We start from the raw sequence: 12,642 nt of genomic DNA, 5'->3' as shown, positions 1-12,642 counted from the left end.
CTCTTTATGCACATCTACATAGCCAGACACAAAGGTGTACAATCCGGTCAAAATCTGCGTAAGTTAATTCATTGTAGGTTCTCTTACTTGTTCTAGTGGCTGGCAAAGGCCAACCGAGAGGGGAGAACGAATGGCTTAGGAATCGACCGGTTCCGAGCAGACTCGTGGAGCTGCAGCTTGGATTATCGTAGAATAAGAGGGGCCGTCTTAGGAAATGACTTAGTTTAACTTAAAAGACGGATGCCGCCGCTGCGAGGCGAGGGAGCAACTTGTCTGGGGTGCACTCATTCCCCTTACGAGAATGAAATGAGGCCCCAGCTTGACTCGAGACCAAGACTCCTTACAACTCGCACCAATAGCGGCACTGAGCGGCCGGAGATTGATGGAAAAGGCAGCCCTTAGCCCCTCTCCCCCCTAGCCGCCTACCTACTCGTGTTCGTAGCTCGATCTGAGGTCAAGACTGTGCTGTGGTCCGGCGGAAAAACAGAAGTCATCCGTGTGATACGTGAATTGCTCAGTAGTGCATCGCTGCTTGATGTTGCCCCGCTGGCGGAAATAGCTTAATGGTAGAGCATAGCCTTGCCAAGGCTGAGGTTGAGGGTTCAAGTCCCTCCTTCCGCTCCTGGCTTCGTCGTTTAGTGGTCACGAGTGGAGTACATAAGCCCCTTTAGAGATAGGGAGGAGCAGCAAGGCAGCCCCTTTGTATAGGGTTCAAAATCTATCTTACTAATAAGAAGAAAGGGGCAAGCCAAAACCTACTCCTAACAAGTTGCTGGCTTTTCATCAGCCGTTGCGCGCTAGCGTTTTCCCTTACTAGTCAAGGGGCTGCTAGTTGTAGCGCGCAGTGTACTAGTGAATAGGAAAAGCGAATTTAGATTACTAATGACGGATGGAGGTTGAGGATAGACTGATCTACTCCCACTCTTCACCTCTTGGCTCACCTGGGATACGTACACCCTCGCCCTTGTCTCCTTCGCCGGAGACTGAAAATGATGGGAATCCTATCGATAAAGAAGAGGCATAAGCATCGCCTCTCGATCCAATCCGTCTTCCCTGGCCCCCCCCTCTTGATACGAACTCCCGCCATAGAGAAGAGATCTAAAGTCTGGGTCCCCTCGATCACCCTCCCTTGAACCTGAACTGGTCGAGAGAGATGAACCCGCACCACATTTGAGTTCCTTCGAATCGAAACCCCCAACTAGAGATTCAATTCCAGAACCTAAACAACTCAGTTGAGAGCTCCGTGACTGGAAAAGGGGAAGGTCCACCAATGATTGATAGGCCATTCCCCCCTATCCGTCTCTTGATCCCTCATTCCACTAATCCGTTGTTACTGATTCATTCAAGGCATAGACTCCCCATTTCTTTGTCTTATCTTATTAGCGCAGGTCCTCGTCAACGATGAAAGTCGCTGAACTTAAGACTCGAGTTGAGAAAGAGGGCTAGGCCCCGGGAGGGCTTGAAGGCACTGGGGAAGACGGGTGGATTATAGAGCTAGAGGCAAATCGAAGGTTTGTCCATCAGGAACGAAGTCAAATGTTCCTTGTTCAATATCTCGGCTGCTTAAGAAGTTGGACTAGTAGCTCCCCCGACCCGGAGTGGATTCTAGGGGAAGAGCCTCACCTTGCAGTAGGAAAGTGTTCGTTCTTGGGACGGGTTCAAACGAATGGAGGAGGAATTCTTTACTCCGATCTTCCTGGGGAGGCTAGGGCTTTCGAATCAAAGCATGGGCATCTGCTATTAAGAGGGAGTAGTAGATCGTCGATTGAAGAGCCAGGTCAGTCAACTTCTATTGATTATTGATTCGACTCTAGGGACTCCTAGCAGCAAACTTTTATAAAGGGGCCCCCATAGATATGCAGGAGATGCCAGCCGGATCGACCAACAAATGATAGGCCAGAGAGATGGGTTCATTCGACTAATTAGTGATCCCTGGGCCTACCTAACACAGATGTCCCTGAAATAGGGGATTGGTGGATCGGAAAGCTCAGGCAGGAGTAGGACATTCCATACCCATACAAAGATTTATGATCTGCTAACTGGTGGTCCTCTCAAATCCCATTTGTTCATCGACAGGTAGGGTTCATTCTAAGGTTCCTTATTACGGTTGTAAAGCGGAAGAAGAGGGAGAATGGGCACAGCCCCACCAGCAGCCCGCGTTTCCCGACCCATGAAAATGAAAGAAGAATATGTGTGCACTATCTATGGAGTGGAGTGACTATCCAACATCTCCTCTTCCCTATCTCTCCCTTTTTTGCCTTCGGCTCGGCTGGCAACGCTTGGCCCAAGATTGGATTTGTTTGAACAAGGTGGCGTTCATTCAATCAAATCTTTTATGCCTAATTACTCTTTTTGGAAAGGAAGGAATGCAGGGAAGAACTCTTTCCTTTCCACTGGTTCTTGAAAGCTATCAATCCAAGCTTCCCCCATATTGATTCTCCCTCTCGCATCGGTTCTGCATCAGATGATGAGCCCATGCGAAAACTTTATCTTTTATTGGCGCCAGGCTCTTTTTGTGAGTCGAAAGCCTACCAACGGGGAAGAAATTCATATTATATAATAATTGTTTGCGTATCTGACTTCTATTATATATTAAGAAGAGCGAGAGCCCGAACGGGGGAGGCGAGAAGATCTTGATCGAAAGCTCCACTGTTCTGAATAGTGAGAAAGACTTTTCAAAATTCGATAAAATCGATCGAGAATCTTATCATCTCTTAGGTGGGCCAACCGACCGAGTTGGGCTGGGCGTCCATGTCACAGAACCTTTCTCTAGCCAAGAATCCCATTATTGATCAAATCGGGGCGGATCCAATTCATTGGCAAATGCAAAATCTATCGTATTAACACTCAGAAAAAAACCTAGAAAAGAGGAAGAGTCACTAAGACAAGAGCTAGGTAAGCAAGAAGGAGAGGCTAGAAAAGGCGAGGCAAGGGGCTCTCCATCTCTAGGAAGATTGTGTCCAGGATCTGGTAATCTAAGCCTTGCTTCTTCTGGTCGGCTCGTATTAGCCTGTGCTTTATTACAGGTAGTAATTCCCCCGTTCCTTTAGTCTTTTCAAGGGTACTTGAATCAACATTAAACTATTCTATATTATGTCTTTCTTTCTGAAGGGCTTGCGTACACCAAAGGCTTTCAGTGAACTATTGAAGCTATCGAGAGAGTACCAAATGCTGACGGTGACGAAGCTACTTTCGGTGGACGCGGAGCCAACGAGTTCAGTCGAACAGCATAACGAGTATAAGGTTACAGAAGCCTTCGCCAACTTTGATAGGCATAGCATTGCAAGCAAATAGAGCAGAGAGCTTACCCTTTCTTTCTATTAGAGTCGCGAGGTAGCCATATATTTGAACTTACCTAATATAATAAAGGGAGAACCTTGCTGCTTACTTGCTATATCCCCGCGTCCTTGCACGGCTCGGCTCGGCTCGTTCTTCGAGCCCTGCTTCTCCCTTCCCCCTTCCCCCTTCCCCCTATCCCCGTTCCTACCGTCCAAAACTTGCCTATGGAGTATAGCCAAGTGGTAAGGCATCGGTTTTTGGTACCGGCATGCAAAGGTTCGAATCCTTTTACTCCAGATTATGAACACCCGATCGGATCTGTCAAGAAAGAGCTGACGACTACAGGGGAAGCGGCTGACTGCAGTCCCTGAGCCCAGCTTGTAGCAAGCCAAAAGTCTGACTTGAACCTACTTTGCTAAGATAAGAGAGAGAAGGGAAAGACAGACGGCAGAAAGAAATCCTTCCAACCGGCGGAATTGAACACAAGACTGACTTTGGCGATCGGTGAAGAGTATGACCCTATCCTGTAAGCTTAAACCGCCTCTTCTGAACCGGGGTACTTACTGACTGAATCGGATTCTACTGAGCACTTTCATCGGGTCGGAACTACGAAGATCTAATCGGGAAGTGTTGAAATATCCCCAGCCCCCGCTTTTTTTTAAAGCAGCTATAGTTGCCCGCTGGGAATTGCGTGTGAGAGACTGTTGGCTTAAAAGATAGAGCTTGAGATAGTCTTTCTGCTTGCCAATTTTTCAAGACTACTGCTTTGCTTGACTATTTGACTTCTTAGCTTGCAACTACTGTAAAGGAAATCGGGAAATTAGCAATAAACCAAGGGGAAGGGAAGAAAGTCTATTGGAGCAATCCTACAAAGCCATATATATTCTGCTCCTAGGTCAAAAAAAATATCTATGTTAGCCATACCAAGGACATCAATAAATTCACCAGGTGGCCAAGGAAACAGAAAGAGAACTATTACTTAACTGGGAAAGAAAAATCTCTCTTATCGTTAGCCTATAGCCTCGCCGCTTGAACTGGCTTCCTGGACCACCATCGAATGGCAAGGACCTTGCTTCCTGCTTTATCACTGGATTGCTTGCGTACTCTCTGGGAGAAGGCCGGGTAAGGATGGAAGAGAAGTTCACGGGGTGACTCCCAAGGAAAAGAATGCTATATAGTAAGCTCCGAATCAATCAGCTGGTGAAGCTGGATATGAATAGACTTCAGTAGCAAGCCCGGTAGTTCGTTAAGAAAGAATATGAAAGGGAAAGATCCTTGTCCAGGAGGAAATATGCTACTGCACTAGAAAGAAAATATTATATATAAATTGGAAATGGCTCGCTTGGAGACTCTCAGAGGTATTAAATAAAAATCTCTGCTTCTGCTCTTAGCTAAGAATAGGATTCTTAGTCATATTAGTTCCGTTAGCTCGGAGAAAGGATTGGGTTCAGAGTTTAACTAGTACTCTCCTACCCTCTTGATCAGGAGAAGACTGATTATTGGCGTGAGGAGGATACCATTCTGAAGAAAGTATCCCCATTTCCTCGTAACCGAAGAAGGAAGATGGTTGCTTGCGATCTTTTCAAACAAGTACTTTCCGGCCCAGTTGACAAGTACAGGGAATCCTATTTGTTTTATATCTCAATCTCAGTGAGAAAGCTCTTTCTTCGAAAGATCTCATTCGTTGTGCAGATTCGTCAGATTCTGAACCAGAAGAAATTAGCTCTCCGAGAGTAAGGGTTAGATTTTCGATTTATATATTGGGGCCCCCAAAAATCTAGTAAATTATATATCTCGACTTGTAAACTTTATTATATATTTTTTGTTCCTTTGACTGGTTCGATAGGACCCGTAGTTCTGATTTAGTGATGATTCTTATTCGAGTAAGGAATGATTGGGAAGACTTCCAAACCTTTCTTTCCCAATCGTCTGCGACTAGCTAGCAGGTAAAGCGAACTGACCACAGCGAGGTACCCCACAAACCATTGAATCATCACTCTTCCCCGCACCCTCAACTGACCTAGACTCATAACAGCTAACAGTGGGGAAAAGAAGTATATATTTGAACTTTCTTTGGAGTTCCCTTCCTTTGATTGTACTTTGCTGGGCCGAGTTAGAGGGCATTGGCTTTTCGTTGTCCTTTGGCCCGTTGTGGTTCTTTACATATTGGTTCGTACTTTCATTCTGATCTCTTTCTCCCTTCTGGGTAGACCACAGGCTCATCAAGAGCCGGAACTAGAAGTCAGCATTCTATTCTAATCGTAGGCCTTCACTGCATTCACTCCTCTGTTGGCGTATCCGCACTATTCCTCAAGCGCTGTTGGCATTGTTTGAATTATTAAGACGAAGCAGTCTCCTAATCGCTAAGCATTTCTTTGGCGAAGAGCAGGAGGTATTATAGTAGATAGGGCATCGAAGACAAGCTCCTATAGGGTGTGAGGGGGATTTCTTTGTTCGTGCCACGCGCTTAGTCCCTTGCGGATTGGTCTTTTATTAGGGTTTTGCACGTGAAGAAGTTCGGTAGGTTTATGCAAGTGAAATTGAAGGGACTGATTGCACTAAGGCTAAGGCGAGAGATAAAGAGATGAAGAGCTAGCCTTATTGAATAGTTTAAGAGAGAGATGCTTTGAATAGCGTAGTCGTAGTTTCGTACCCGGAATAAACTTGCTTGCCCTCTGGCCTGACCTTCTGAGATGGCGAGAATCCGGCGGAAAACGCTTTGACTTTGGCATAGCTAGTTGTGAGAATCTTAAGATAAGGAAAGCGGAAACCAGCCCGACCGGCGCATCTTTAGTTTGAGTGACACCAACGCAATTACTCGTTAGCTTCGGAATGGCGTCTCATCCTATACTATATAAGATAACGAATCATCAAAGGGAAATCCCTTTGCGAGAAAGGCTGTCCTCGACGAATCCCATACAAGGGGTCAAAATCTATTCTGTTCTGCTGGAATTGAAGACTCGTTGGAAGAGGAAGCAGCCTCGGCTGACCCGGCCGGAAACCTGTAAGCTACCCGAGATATGCCCTAGCCTTGACTTTATTAGTCTTATTCTCCTCGCCTGAGGTTAGCCCAAATCCACGTATCCCAGTTGACAGCAAAGTCCCATGCCTTTGTGGCCCAGGCTAAACAATTGTTTGGTAAAGGGAAAAGCAAGCGATAAAGTGCCTCGCCGAATCTAATCTACTGTGCTGCGCCGCATCGACAGTTACGAAAGCGCTCGTAACTCCTATCTATGGAATGCCAATTCATCTCCTAAGGAGAGTAAAGGTCTACCTTTCTATCAACAAAACCAGCGAAATCGAGGGACTTCCATTGACAAAGGTCACCAGAAGAGTTGATAGGACCTGATTTCATCTGTCCAATTAGTGGTATCTCCAATCAAAAGCCCGATAACGCCCGAGAAGCCTTATAGGCCTATCACCTAGGATCGGCTAGGCTAGAAAGTCCAGTCAGAGCGAATCGTCGAAGAGGAGATAGGGGTTAGACAGGGTTCTTATCCGGGTCTGTCGGGACTGGGGTTACGCTGCTTTCCGAAGACTGGTTTTGCCCTTCCTATTAGATTAGAAGAATACGAAGACTAGAAGGAAGCTGTTCTCTTTGGAAGCCCTCAGTCTGGATCGGAGTTAAGCGTATATTTCACTAGTGAATACTCCGCCCGAACCTTCTTCTTGTCTTGCCTGAAACGAATTATTCTCGCGCGCTTCAATAGATTAAGTTTTTGATCAACCATAGTTAAAAGATAAATAGACTTTCTTTTACGCTTCTCGCTCTAATAAAGAAGGCTTCCTGTAGTCAATTCCCTTGGTCCAACCAACATGGGACTAGTAGGTCTTTCATCTTCCATAGCTCTTCGCTAAGCGACATAAACCTTTGAAGTAGCATCTTCAGTAGCATCCAACCATAAAGAAGGTTTGATAAGCCCATTAGGGCTCTTTAATCGACGCTGCCTTTCTTTCTTTATGCCTTAAAGTAAAGGTAGAACGAGCCTAATCGAAGACGGAGGGTAGCTATTATAATATAAGTAGTGAATCTCACCTCTGGCCTTCTTGTGTGGCCTGTGCAAGTCTAGTTTCGTTGGTCCCAATAGCGGAATCATTGATTGTAGATAGACCGACTTGTTTGAAGGTACAGGTGGTCTCCACTCTTGTTATAAGATCAAAAGTGGGTTAATCGTCCGGAAGACCATCAACAGTGGAACTAAAGCAACATGGGAACTAAAGGAGATAAATAGCCCCAAAGGCGTAGACTAACTGTATATAATATAAGATAAGTACCTCTGCTACGCAGAGGCATATAAATAGCCTTTGGGGCTATTTACGAAAGGAGATAAATAGCCCCTTTGGCGTAGACTAATCCCTCTTACTATAATATAAAGACCTCAGCTATGCTGAGTAGAAGAAATAGCCAAAGGGGCTATTTACGACTAATCCGAATTTACCTAAAATAAATATAAATTCTTCTTCTATAAATTCACTTCTGAAGACTACTAGAAGTCTTCTTTCGGCCTTAACCAAGGAGTGAGTCCGGGCTAATAGAAATAGCTATGAGTCGGAAGCTGAGAGGCCAGAGAAAGCTCTATCTCTTGTTGACCTAAGAGCTCCTTCTTTCGGCCGTCTAGTTCTTAATCTCCTGAGTTCCCGCGCTGACCATTCCTTATGAAGTAATGGACGTAGCCACTGCTAATAAATTATTATGCGTTGTTAGCTTCTTCTTTACTCTTCTAATAAGACTTCTTCTTCTGGGCTATTGCCAGTTTATTGAAACCTCTGCTCCTTCTGTTGTAGCGTAATCAAACTCCTTCTTTCTTCTTGATGAGTTAGAGTTCCAGTTCTGGAATGATTATTAGCGCCTGTGCTAAGGTCAAATCCAGTATATTTCTTTCCTTCAGTGGACTAATCTAGGTAGACATCTGACTTCTTCGCTGGATTTACTAACCCCTTATATCTTAGGAGAAGCAAAAGAATCTGATGAATAGAAGGAAAGGAGATCAGAAAGATACGCGAACGGACCTAAAGGTACCATCTTGTAAGTCCTCCTTTTATACGATTAGGATACACCCGGCTTGGAAAAAATCTAATTCGTGTCTTCATGGGGTTCGGAAAAAGAGACAAGGACCCTATTCTTTTCCAAATAAGACACTGGATCATACGTCCACAAAGGAAGAGGAGCTTGGTTCTGTACTCCCTCAATCCAAGAAGTCACTCCACAAGCACGCTACTTTCCGAGCATATTAGCGAAAAGGCTCATACAGAGGCAAGGGGGACAAAAGCTTACTCTTCTATAAGGGAGGCGAGATGGAGGTGAAATGTCTTCCCTAAGCTCTAGTAGGAATAGCAGACTCAAGTTAAAGCAGCTCCTGGGAAAGCGTTGACGAATAAATTGATATAGCTATATAAGGAATCTGCGGCTGATTCAGAGTAGGTTTTGCCTATTCAAACACAAGCTTCAATTGAACTCATGGGACTTCCCAAAGGGTGTGGTGTAGGTTTCTTCTCTCCCTCGTGCACATAAGCTTGACTTTATATAAAATGATATAAAAATTCTTTGACCCTCTTTCTGGTTCAGTTCCTGAGAGTCTAGAAGCAGCTAATCTCTTTTTTAAAGCTGTAATTAATAGCTATTAACCAGAAAGGGAGGAACTCGATCCGTGTAGATAAAGTATAGAGGGAAAGAAGTAGGCACTTTTGAATAAAGGACGAGATCCTTGTGGATTCTGCCTCGAAACCCGTGCTATTTTCTCCTCTTGCTTGCCAGAAAGGAAAGGCTAAGCGCCATATGAAGGCTAGGCTTACAACAGCATAGGCAATTAGTATTAGTATCGACATCCCAATCCGCTGAAGGATATAAACCGAAAAAAAAGTTTCTGGTATTACAAAAGAGGAAAAGAAACTGTCCCTAGTAGAAGTCTTAGCATGAAATAGAAAAGGAATGGCGCTGCTAAGCTAAGCTAAAAGAAAAGTAGTGAGTAAGGAAGCGCTCTTCACCGCATGCCCTCAAAAAAAGAAGAAGCTACATGCCCCCTCAATTACACGCTTGGAAAGCACACCTACTTTTCTGATGGTATGCCTCTAGGAATCTCAGTTTCACCTTCATGATTGTATTTCAGGCTGAGCACAACATCCTTATGCACCCATTTCACATGTTAGGCGTAGCTGGTGTATTCGGCTGCTAGGGGAGGCCTAGGCTCAGTCTTACCCGTATCTGAAGAGCGCTAGAGAATGCGGGAGATGTCGGCCAAGAGTTAGAGGCGCTAGAACCCGTTGTTAGCAATCTCCTTTACCTTGAATCCGATCGCCTACTTTGATTGTTAGTGAAAGGTAGACAAAGGTAAGCATAGATAGATCGAAAGGTATGTCTCGACTGGTCACACAAACATATACCCCAGAAGGTTGAAGGGCTTTTGCCTCTATTTCTTCTTTGCTGCTTTAAAGCGATAATCATTAAGTCCCAATCGGTCTATCAAACCTGGAACTAGGAGCTCCTGAAGAAGACGCGAAAGGGTGAAGGTTTGGTAGGAAGCTGGGATCGACTGAGGACCCTAGGCAAATGCTATTAATCTTCAAAGTTCCCTCTTCGTCAACAATAAACCTCGATATTCGTCCGAGGACTGGTTGTACGCTGGTGGTTTTCCGAGACAGCTTTTACGCTTGCGACTATATTAACCGTCGTACTTTAACTCTCCGTTCTATAATCTGTATCACTGGAAGAGTTCAGACTCCCTTCGAATTGGGGTTTCCAACTTTGCATTGGTTCTCTTCTTACGATATTTATTCTAGTTAGAAGCTAGTTAATGGTCGTAGATCTGGTTATTCCGCAGAAAGATGGCTATTTAAGAATAGGTTCAAAGAATAAAGGGGAATTGGTTCACTGAAAAGCAAAGAATTCGTCCTGGTTCAATCATGAGGAGGAGTTGCCTCTGGCTCTTTCGAAGAGCCCCTTTTTAATCACTATCTTTTCCCCACTCCCCACGGGGCAGGCCCACGAAGCCGTTGTCATCTCCTCGTTTGACTTCTTTGACTGCTCCTGCTACTCCAAAATGGGCTGAGACTCTGAAAGCGTCCTTAAGAAAGATTAAAACTTCCCTCTCTTCAAAGGAGCCGCAACTATTGCAGGGGCTGCTGTCGAAGGATCTGCTTCTTAGGACGAAAGCAATCCAATCAGTGCGGTCTGCTTCTTCTCTTCCGAAGTAGACTCTCACACCGGTTAAGAAAAGAAAAAACCGGATGAAATAGCAGTTCTTAATCAGTTCTGGCACAAAAGCAATTCTTCTAATGCCTCATCTTCTCTTATTATAATTTATTATAGGCTGCTATAAGGATCTTTTAAATGTGAGACACTATTTGGCCTTCTTTCAGGAGTTGTAGATAGTCTCACCTAGCTGGTAGCTAGCAAAGAAGTTATCCCCTATCATCGTATATAGTTGAGGGCAACCCTCGCTGGCACTAGATTCTCGAAACGAAAGCTATTAGACCGGGCTTCCCCTAGGTTTCTATTGGTGGAGTAAGGGAACGATATATTATGTTAAAGACTAGCTACTACTTTATCATAGCATCTTACCTTGTAGTACGTGAATTAGGCTAGGCCCTTGCTCAGAGTGGGGCAGCATCCGCAGCTTGTTTTAAACTCACTTCCTCCCTTTCGTAGTTCTAAGCTAGTCAATCAACTATATCCACTATTGAGATTAGCTTTCGCACTTCAGCGACGATAAATTCCGTGTTCTTTGATTCATTCCGTGGAGACTGCTCCTTGAGCTGAATTTACTTACCATCATCTTCTCACTATCCTTTTCTATTACGAAAGGGGGTCTGGGGAAGAAATTTATTGTATTCCTCAGTAGCTCAGTATCGATATATGATGAAGACTCCAGTCGTCGGTTAAATCGAACCTAGGTTTCGGGGAGCTGGGCAGAAGGAAAAAGATGCCGTCTAGCTACCAAGCGGATCATAGTGACCGCTATTAAAGAGCATCACGTGCGAGCCCTTTGCCCAAATGCCAAAAGCAAATGAACCAATTCACTTGAGTGAAAAAGGAGAGCTAGATTCCTAAGAGCTCCCCTTTTTACCTAGCATAATAACTAAGAGGCTTAGAAGACTAGCAGTTCTACTAAGAGGATAAGAGTGAGTTGGCAAAGGCTATTCTTATCCCTTGATCTGACAGTGCTAAGTAAGAAGGGCCTAAAGAAGATTACCAGTAATTCGAGGCAAGCGCATAAGAGAGCTAGCTTGTATAAGAGTAATAAGAGGACTCAGAATAAGAAAGGTCCAACTCGTACTAAGGCTATCGGTACTACTCTTCCTAAATTCCTAACGTGGATAAGGTCTCTCCTATGTTTACCGTGTCTAACAGTAAGACCAGCTCTCCCCTTAGTCTAAATAGCTAGAGAATATCCCTGCCAATGGGAAAGCTAGTTCTTTAGCTAAATCAGTCTTCTTTCAAGCAAGCTATGGATAAGAGGGATAGGTCAAAGGTAAAGGACCTAAGCTCTTTTATTATTTTTGATTTGAAGCCAGTTCAATTCCTTTTTCCCATTGATCCTCTTGCAAAATATTGATGTTGATTCAGTACTTTTTAATAGCCATAAGCCATAGTCATTCACTTAGATTATAGTATATGATAAGCTCAAATCACAGTCTTGCATTTGAAGCGATCGACCATAAGGAATGAGTAAATGGTGTACACCTGTTGCTGCAGATCTATAGGAGTTTTGAATTGCCATGAACGCAATACTGTAATCTTATGAGGGACGAGCGCATCGACGTGGGATCGCCATACATATAAGTTTCTAAGGAGAGGGAAGAAATGAATATATAATAATCTAATAATTGTTTGCGACGTGGAATGACTCCTCCGCAGGTCGAGCATAAAATAATAAGTAGGAAAAGTCAAAAGAAGAGTGAGAACTCTTAAAAAAACTATCAAGTGTGAGGAGCGAATATAATGACGCTAGAGACCATAAGGGTGAGGGCCGACCAATGTTAGGGCTCGACCAGAAGGGAGAGGGGCAACATCTAGAGTTAAAAAGGTGGCATTCATAGATAGAGTTTAATCTGCCTTTTCTATAAAAGAGCCTAGCAAGAAGATTCAATTGTTCGATGAAGAAATGGAATAGTGAGAGTGATCCATAAGATCAAGATCTAAGAGTGAAAGAAAGACTTTATTAGAACGAAGGAATGAACTACTCAATGCTATAAAGATCACTTTTAAAGGAAGGAATGCAATTCAGTTATTAGATTGATAAGGAAGCTCCTCATGCGGCAGAAGCATAAGATATTTGCGTACTAAGGGCCGCGTCAGAGGCTTTGATTCAGCAATTAAATTCATGTGAGAACTAGGAAGGTGTTAGAACTCTCGGGTCTTTGTAG

At 44.2% G+C, this 12,642-nt stretch overlaps 1 non-coding gene across 1 annotated transcript; it reads left to right on the top strand.

The window, feature by feature from the left end:
• Positions 1–549: 549 nt before the first annotated feature.
• Positions 550–621, top strand: TRNAG-GCC (transfer RNA glycine (anticodon GCC)). The gene has a single exon. It is a non-coding gene; the product is annotated as a tRNA-Gly (tRNA).
• The last annotated feature ends 12,021 nt before the right edge of the window (positions 622–12,642 follow it).

This window comes from Curcuma longa, unplaced genomic scaffold (genome assembly GCF_044706935.1).
Source record: "Curcuma longa cultivar G26 ecotype Majalengka, Jawa Barat unplaced genomic scaffold, ITB_CL_G26_1.1 contig_26993, whole genome shotgun sequence".
Lineage (NCBI taxonomy): Eukaryota > Viridiplantae > Streptophyta > Magnoliopsida > Zingiberales > Zingiberaceae > Curcuma > Curcuma longa.
This window is presented reverse-complemented; position numbering and strand designations above follow the sequence as displayed.